The sequence below is a fragment of the Protopterus annectens genome, chromosome 6.part0 (genome assembly GCF_019279795.1).
Source record: "Protopterus annectens isolate FY-2018-M chromosome 6.part0, PAN1.0, whole genome shotgun sequence".
NCBI classification, from domain to species: domain Eukaryota; kingdom Metazoa; phylum Chordata; order Ceratodontiformes; family Protopteridae; genus Protopterus; species Protopterus annectens.
Genome location: NC_056737.1, coordinates 635,526,857 through 635,535,985, shown reverse-complemented (window position 1 = coordinate 635,535,985; position 9,129 = coordinate 635,526,857).

The following is a 9,129-nucleotide window of genomic DNA, read 5'->3' as shown; positions in this document are numbered from 1 at the left end:
AAGCACTGTGGTGGCAGGACAGGTAGCTTTCATCCTTTTAAGTTGGGAACTGCTGATTGAGAGCCCAGTGTCCAAGTGTATTAGTTCTGGTTTAGGTACTTGGGCTTCAGGCCAGTTATTTTACATTAAGAAGGTTCGTGGTCTGCACTCTTGTGGGAGAAGAGGCTGGACTCTGCCCTTCTGAGCTGGGAATTTTCTGGTTAAAGGTTTATAGTGCCTGAATATTTGAACTGTATCTTACTGAAATTGGTTCACCTTGTTTGCTCTAGCATAGACTAGATCCAGGCCTACTGAATCTAGCTTTGTTTATATGCTTGTTGTTTGTTTGCTTGTTATTTCCCTGGAAGCTAATTCCACCTAATACGCAACTTCTCAGTGCTTCTGTGGATCACTAGTGATATCTGCATTGCTTACTGTACTTATTTCCTTGTTTCACTTGAAAGAAAGTTACTGTTTGTCGTTTTGCATGTAGTTACTTGTAACACATTGCACTCAAGTTACCTGGCACTTGCTCACTAAAGCAATTATATAAGTCAGCACTAAAAATTAAAAGCACTACACCCTCACTCCCCACTGGCCCTTGTTTTCAATTAAGGATTTCCCAATATTATTCTAGCATGTCCAAAGGTCAGTTGTCAATCTCCTCTCCGGTCCAGCTGGTGAATCTGGGAATCTTGAGGCAATGTTATAACTGCCTCATGTACACAGACAACCCTCTCCTCCTCCCACATAACACAAATACTTGAGAGATGCAGCTATTTAGCCAAACTGGAGGCTGAGCTCTCTCAACTCAGGACTGGCAAGACCAGACAGGAGGAGAAGGCAACTACACACACCACAAAACCAGCCTCACATAATGCTACCACTCCACTGAATCAAACACATAAACACACAAAGACATACTCGGAGGCTCTGAGTAAAATTTACCTAAACAGCAGAGGCCTCCAAAGCAGACACCCAAACAACTGCTACCTCAAGACACCCCACAAGCAACACATAAACCACAAAAGCAGTGTGCAAAGCAGTCACAGCCCTTAAGGCCAAATACAACACCAAACATACTTGTCATAGGTGACTCCATAGTCAGACACACTGATGTCCCACTCACCAGGCTGAACAAGGAGAGGGTCACAGTAAGCTGCCTATCGGGCGCTAGAATCCGCCACATAACACAAGCACTCGGGTCACTCCACGGCAAGTACAAATATGACACAGTCATTGTCCATGCTGGTGTGAACGACCTGAGACGTACCTCCCTGGACTACATGAAAAGAGACATAGAGGAGCTCTCTGATTATGTAGCCCAGGCAGGTATGACCCTAACCCTGAGCAGTATCCTTCCTTCACCAAGAATGATGCCACAATATAGAGACAAGATGATCAGCTTTAACAATTGGCTTAATGTCTGGTGTCATTCAAATGGGATCCAGTGTCTGTCTGCCTGGGATGACATGCTTGACAAGCCACGCTGCTTCGCAAGGGACGGCTTGCACCTGTCACCCCTGGGATTCTGGATATTGGTTAAGGCTCTTGCCACCCCCATAGTGCCTTTTTTAGGCAAGGCTCAAATTCTAAACCTACCACCCTAGAAAACAAAAATGGGAAGAAACTGAGGGTAATGCTGCTCAATGCCAGAAGTCTAAATCTCAAAATGCACGCACTCGAGGCCCTTCTCGGTATGGAGAACATCGATGTCTGTGCTGTAACTGAAACCTGGTTCAAGGCTCCTGAGAGCACCCGGCACTATTAGGTTTTACCTCATATCATGCGTTCCGGCCCCAAAACCCGGGCCACACCACAAAAGACGTGGGTGTATCCATATTGATAAAGGCTACTCACACCTCCAGGTTGGTGGCAACGCATCTAAGCTCGGAAACCATCCAGGTGCAACTAACCATAGGCAAAACTGCTCTACAAATTGTAGCATGCTACAGGCCACCCTCTCAAACTCAGGAACCCCACACAGCCTTCCTGAAGACACTGGAGGGTATAAATGTATCTCCAAACACCATCATATTGGGTGACTTCAACTACCCGAATATAGACTGGGAACATTACTCAAGCCCTAACTTTCTAGCCCAGCGCTTCCTGGAGTTCATAAATTCAAATGCCATGGAACAGCTAGTCACTGTTCCCATGAGAGGAGAAAATATACTAGATCTCATTGTCACAAACATGGGGACAAAATGCTCCACACCGGAAGTATATCCCTCATTGGTGAGATCTGATCATAAACTAATCTCACTGGAAATCCACATCCGCCCCCACCCCAAACAAAAAAGACCATAGTGAAGAACTTCTCTAAAGCAAACTTCACACTACTCAAGACTGGTGTGGTATCCTTCAAGGACCCTGAGCCAGAGGAAACCACAACCCAAGCTGCGGAAGCCCTTACAAATGCCTTCTATGAACACCTCCAGGACTGCATGGATCAGGCAATCCCAAATAAAACCAAGACTCTTTCCACAAAGGGCAAACGTCCAGTCTGGTGGACCCCAGCCATTAACAAACTTTACAATAAGAGGAGAAAGCTATTACATGATAGAACAAAATCCATAAAAGGGAAGTCACCCCTGATCATTATTAGTAAAAAAATACGAGCACTCATAAAAACAACTAAGGCCAATTTTGAGAGAAAAATTGCCATGGATACAAAGGACAATCATAAGGCCTTTTCAGCTATGTTAGGAACCTGGGTGGAAACTCCCAGATATGCTCAGAATTAGTCCAAAATGATACAAAAATCACTGAACCCACAGACATTGCCAACATACTGGCAGACAGGTTCAGTGCAAACTTCACCCCCCTCTCCCCCCCTAAAGGAGAGGTAACTATCCCAGCCGAGTGTAGCCTCCTGGACATCTCAAATGCGCAGGTGAAAGCTGCTCTCTCTAAAGCTAAAAACACAGCATCAATGGGACCGGATGGTGTCCCGGCTGTGTGCTACACGAGCTAAATGAGGAATTAAACCCGCACATAAGGCAGCTGTTTAATCTCAGCCTTACCACAGGATACGTGCCCAAGGAGTGGCGTACGGCAACTTTGGTCCCACTCCACAAAGGCGGCGCCTCACGGACCCTGGTAATTACCGCCCCATAAGCTTAACAAGTCTAGTCTGCAAAGCTATGGAGAGGATCATAATGGAGCTCATAAACAAAGATATAGGGGACTTGCAGACATTGGACCCGACCCAGTTTGGCTTTGTCAAGGGAAGATCATGCCTTTTGAACTTGGTCGACTTCTTCGAAACAGTCACCAAGGCCATTGATGAGGGAAAGGCAGTCCATACAGCCTACCTTGACCTTGCAAAGGCTTTCGACACAATACCCCACTCGGGTATTGTAGAAAAACTTACCAGCTTAAATGTAAACCCATATTTCACAAGATGGGTTGCAAACTGGCTTAAGGACAGAACCCACAGGGTTAGAGTTGCTGGCGCTGTGTCAGACTCCAAGCCGGTCACAAGTGGTGTCCCACAGGGCTCGGTCCTTGGCCCCTATTGTTTGGCATCTACTTCTCAGAAGTACAGGCCAACATGGGAGGACTTTGGCTGACAAAGTTTGCAGACGACTGCAAACTGGGCGCCATAGTGGAAAGTGCATCGGACACGGATATCCTTCAGAAGGGACTCACGGAAACAGATAGCTGGTGCCAGAGCCATGGCCTGAAGTTAAACGCCAAAAATGTATAGTCATACCCTTCGGAAAAAAAAGGTAACCCCAAGCTACCATATAGGTGGCAATCCACTAAGCACAGAAGAGGTTATCAGGGACCTGGGGACCCAGGTTGACAGTGGCCTTTCTTTGACACTCACATTGCTAAAGTGGTTAGAAAGACCTTCTACATTGCCCACCTGATCATGAAGGGATTCACATCCAGATCTAGTGAGGTCATTGTTCCCCTGTACTTTTCACTTATCAGACCAATGATCGAGTACAATGCCCCATTCGGGATGTATCTCACCCGACATCTGCAGCAATTGGAGAGACCCCAAAAGTTCCTCACCAAAAGGATAAAGGGACTCCAAAATCTGTCATATGCTGCCAGATTGAAGAAACTCCAGCTCTATTCAGTCGCATACCGTCTGCTCAGAGGTGACATGTGCCTGACATACAAGGCCATGTCCAACCCGGAATTAATGGACATGCTCCACCTCAAAAATCCAAATCCACCAAAACCACTAGAGCAAGCAACTTAAACCTTAGCACGGATATAAATAGGACATGCTGGAGGGATAGATTTATCACTCAGAGACTCCCTATGCTGTGGAATAAAATCCCGGTCCATGTGAGGCAGAGCACCTCGCTGACTCTGTTCAAGAGAAATCTAGACCTGTGGATGGGAGATCGTAGGTTTACCCCGGGAATCATCTCTGTGTCACTGCTGGACAGAGGCACAACAAACTAATGGGCACAGTATTTTTTCATATAAGGGGTGGCGTAAGCCACAAAAATTTGGGTTAGGCTTATAAATGCCTTAGGGCAGATAGCCTAGTATAAACCTATGAATCTATGAACCTATGAGACTGACAATTTCTCCCATTAAGTAGAATTTCTCCATATATCCCTGGTGAACATTTTTGATTACTAATCTAGTCAACCAAACCAGTTTAAAAATTACTAGGGAAGAACTCTGCTTGATAGGTAAGGCAGCCTATTTCAGAAATGGGAGAATACATTGATGGGGGGATTCACTGAATTAGGGATCTGTATGCCATTTGGCATTGTAGATGTAGTAGTATATGTCTGGGTCTCTAAAACATGAGTTTGCTTTACCATTGGTTCAGTTTAGGTGAAGGAGTCAAAGATTGCTGGTTCATTCATAGCATGGAAGGCTAAGTAGAGATCACCCCTCAGGAAAAAAGGGTCTGCTGCAGCCAGGACTACTTTCCCACTTCCACATGAAGAGCAAAAAGGAAAAAAAAAACAGCTGCTCTTTTAGCCTGACACTACAAGGCAGATCCATGGTCCCTCAGCTCCTCAACTTGAAAAACATACTTCTTTACAGAAAGCGATGAAGCTCTAAAGGCTGCTTTTCAAGTGCATTTCTGCATTCTGAACTCCATTTCTTATTGAATGGTGGCACAAAAATAAAAATACCGAACCACACTTCCTGATCATGCTCCCTAACGCTTTGCACCCAGGGAGGCTGCCATCTTTGCCCCACCATTGCTATGCTATTGAGAGTACTGAAACCAGATATGTTTATGAAGGACATGTTGAGGTCATTCAAACTGGTTTAGGTGCTTAGAGAGGGTCTATATTAGATAAATGAATGCTTAAATGTTCGAATCTCTAAAGGTCGACCTTTAGAGATCAAACAGTTAAGTGTTCAAATATCTTTAAAAATTAAAAAAAAAAATAAAAGTAAAACAAAAAAAAACTAAATGGTGTAAGCAGGGGGACAAGCCCCCCCTGTGCCTCCCACACCCCCTTTACTTAAATATACCAACTCGAAGATTGCACTACAGTGTAGAGAATGGGAAATTTCCCATTTTCGCTCTGCCGTGCACTGAAGTGCGATCTCGGAGTTGGTATATTTAAGTGGGGCTGGGTGTGGGAGGCGCAGGGTGGCTTGCCCCCCTGCTAAAACCCTTTCAGTTTACCTTTTTTTTTTTCTTTGTTTTATTACATTTACAAACACTTAAATGTTCGATCTCTAAAGGTCGACCTTTAGAGATTCGAACATTTAAGCGTTCGTCAATGTAATATAGACCCGCTTAGAGAGGTTCATGACAAAGGGTGCATTATATTCAATGATGGGCATTATAAGGGATGAATAAAGGGAGACTAACTTCTTCAAATCTTGAGGGGACACCAAGAAGTATAAGTTGTGCAATGCAGAAGGATTTTCTAACCACAATAGAGATGTGGTGGTCAGAAAGAGAGTCTGTTATCCACATAGATATCCAAGTGCCTGATGACTGTGTCAAACTTAAGTGGAATGTTATCTATATAGTATGTGGAAATTAAGCCAGATTTACCAAATTAAACTACGCAGCATTTCTTATTGTTGACGGTAAGCCCATGTTTGTTTGGTTAAGCCTCTACTGGGAAATTAGAGAATCAGAATGGGATTTGATCACCACTCCCAATTTGCAATCATCAACACATTTGGTTAGTCATAGTTGCCTAATATAAGCTTTTAATGTCACAGAAACATATACCAAAGCAAAGGAGAGCTATGGTAGGACCCAATGGGACACCACTGATGACATTTTTGTGCCTAGGACAAATGCCCCTGACCTTAACAGTATCTTTTCTGTCAAACTATAAGTTACTAATCCAGTGAACTATGTATGGGTTAATGTGGTGCTGGGAGATTTCATCAATAATCCTATCATTGGGGATAGTCTCAAGGATATTAGCAAGGTCCAGTTATGCAGAGTGGACTCTAAGCTGTGTAGTATTGACCTGAGTAACCCTATCAAAGAACTCAGCCAGGTTAATTAGGCAAAATCTGTCTTTTACAAAGCAGTGCTGGTTTGTATCCAGGGATATAAGTATTCCTATATTATTATTTATTAGGTCAGCTACACTATGTCTAATTGTTTTGCAAGAACCAAAGTAGCTTCCTGCCCCTACAGCAACTGCACGGCTCAAACCAAAATCTAATAAATCAAAACTCAGCCGAGAGATAATGGCAAGCGGTACTCCTTTATTGGGTTATAGTAAAGCACAACAAACAGGCCGCTTTCAGTTCCATTACATGTTAGCCTTCTTCAGCATTGAGTAAAATAAAAAAAAATGTAGTGCCTTAAATAACAAACACATGTACAGGTGCTAGTCCATGATTGGTCCTTACAAATGGTCATTCAGTCCAGGTGCAAATAATGCACCTAATTTAATTATCCATTTCCTTTCCTTTGAATCCAAAAGGTTATGCCATCCAGCTTTATTAGCCCTGTTTCCCATGATTTTGTCAATTACTGTAAATCTAAATGTAGCATTGGGATGTTTATTAGTATGCTTGTACAATGCATTGCTAGGTTTTTTTATTTCTGATCCCACTAAGATGTTCTGAAATCCGAATCCTAAGGGGTCTGGACATCTGTCCAACACAGAAGGCATGACAGCTGCAGGTTGCTAAATAAATAAGCCAATCTGTCCCACAATTCGCAAAGAAGGGAATTTTGAAAACATACCCATATTGCTTCTGGAAAAATCCCTAGTTTTATTGATAGCCTTGCAGTGGGTACAGTGACCACAAGGTACACAACCTGTTAATAAGTTCATAGGTTCATAGGTTCATAGATAGATACTAGGCTATCTGCCCTAGGGCATTTATAAGCCTAGCCAGAGTGTATTTGGCTTCCGCCTCCCTATTTGATTATCCTACTGTGCCTCTGTAAGGTAGGTCACAGAAGGTACCCTTTTAAGATTAGTTTACTGCGCCTCTGTCTAGCAGGGACACAGAAGAGATCCCAGGGGTGAATTTGCGATTTCCCATCCACGCGTCCAGATTTTGCTTGAAGAGGGTCAGCGAGGGGCTGTGTCTAACATGAATTGGGATTCTATTCCAGAGTGAGGGGAGCCTCTGGGAAATGAATCTGTCCCTCCAGCATGTCCTATTTATTTTTCTGCTGAGGTTTAAGTCCCTGGAGCATGTAGCTCTAAGGGACTTGGATTTTTTGAGGTGGAGCATGTCCATTAATTCTGGGTTTGACATGGCTTTGTACGTCAGGCATAGATCGCCTCTGAGTAGGCGGTAAGCTGGAGTTTCTTTAGTTGAGCTGCATAGGACATCTGTTTGTAGCCCATGATCCTCTTGGTGAGGTACTTTTGGGGTCTCTCCAGTTGCTGCAGGTGTCGGGTAAGGTACATCCCAAAAGGGGCATTGTATTCAATTATGGGCCTGATGAGTGACGAGTAGAGGGGCACAATGACCTCTCTTGATCTAGATGCGAACCCTTTCATGATAAGGTGGGCTATATAGAAGGTCTTTCTAACCACTTTGGCAACGTGATTATCAAAGGAGCAATTACTATCTACGTTGGTCCCCAAATCTCTAATTACTTCTTCCGTACTTAATGGATTACCACCTATGTGGTAATTTGTGGGCACCTTGTTTTTCCCAAAGGGGATGACTATGCACTTTTTAGCATTTAGCTTGAGGCCGTGGCTCTGGCACCAAGCATCCGTCTCTGTGAGACCCTTTTGGAGGATGCTTGTGTCAGCTGGAGATTCGATTATGGCCCCTAGTTTGCAGTCATCTGTGAACTTTGTCAGCCATAATCCCCCCGTGTTAGCCTGAACCTCAGAGAAGTATATACCGAACAAGAGAGGTCCCAGAACTGAGCCCTGAGGGACGCCACTTTAACTGGTTTGGATTTGGACATGGCACCTGCGATTCTGACCATGTGGGTTCTATCTCTGAGCCAGTTTGCAACCCATCTTGTGATATAGGGGTTGATATTTAAGCTGGTAAGCTTATTTATGATGCCCGAGTGGGGTATTGTTTTGAAGGCTTTTGCGAGGTCCAGGTAGGCTGTGTGGACTACCTTGCCCTCATCTATGGCTTTGGTAACTGTTTCAAAGAAATCAACTAGGTTTAAGAGGCAAGATCTGCCCTTAACAAAGCCGAATTGGGTAGGGTCCAGTGTCTGGAGGTTCCCAATGTCTTTGTTTATGAGTTCCATGATAATACACTCCATAGCTTTACAGATCAGACTAGTCAGGCTTATGGGGCGATAGTTCCCGGGGTCCGTTGTGGCACCACCTTTGTGGAGTGGGACCACTGTAGCTGTACGCCATTCTTTGGGTACATATCCTGTAGTAAGGCTAAGTTTGAACAGTGACTTAATGTGAGGGTTCAGTTCTTCATGGAGCTCATGTAAGACACAGCCTGGGACACCATCCGGTCCCATAGATGCTGTGTTTTTTGCTTTGGAGAGGGCAGCTTTCACCTGTGCATCTGTGATGTCAGGGAGGTTACATTCAGTTGGGATAGGCATTTGCTCCTTTGGGGGGGAAGGGGGGAGAAGTTTGCACTGAATCTGTTTGCAAGGATGTTGGCTATGTCTGTAGGTTCAGTATATTTTGTACCATTATGCAACAATTCAGAGCATATCTGGGAGTTTCCACCCATATTCCTGACATAACTAAAGAAGGCCTTGTGATTATCTTTAGT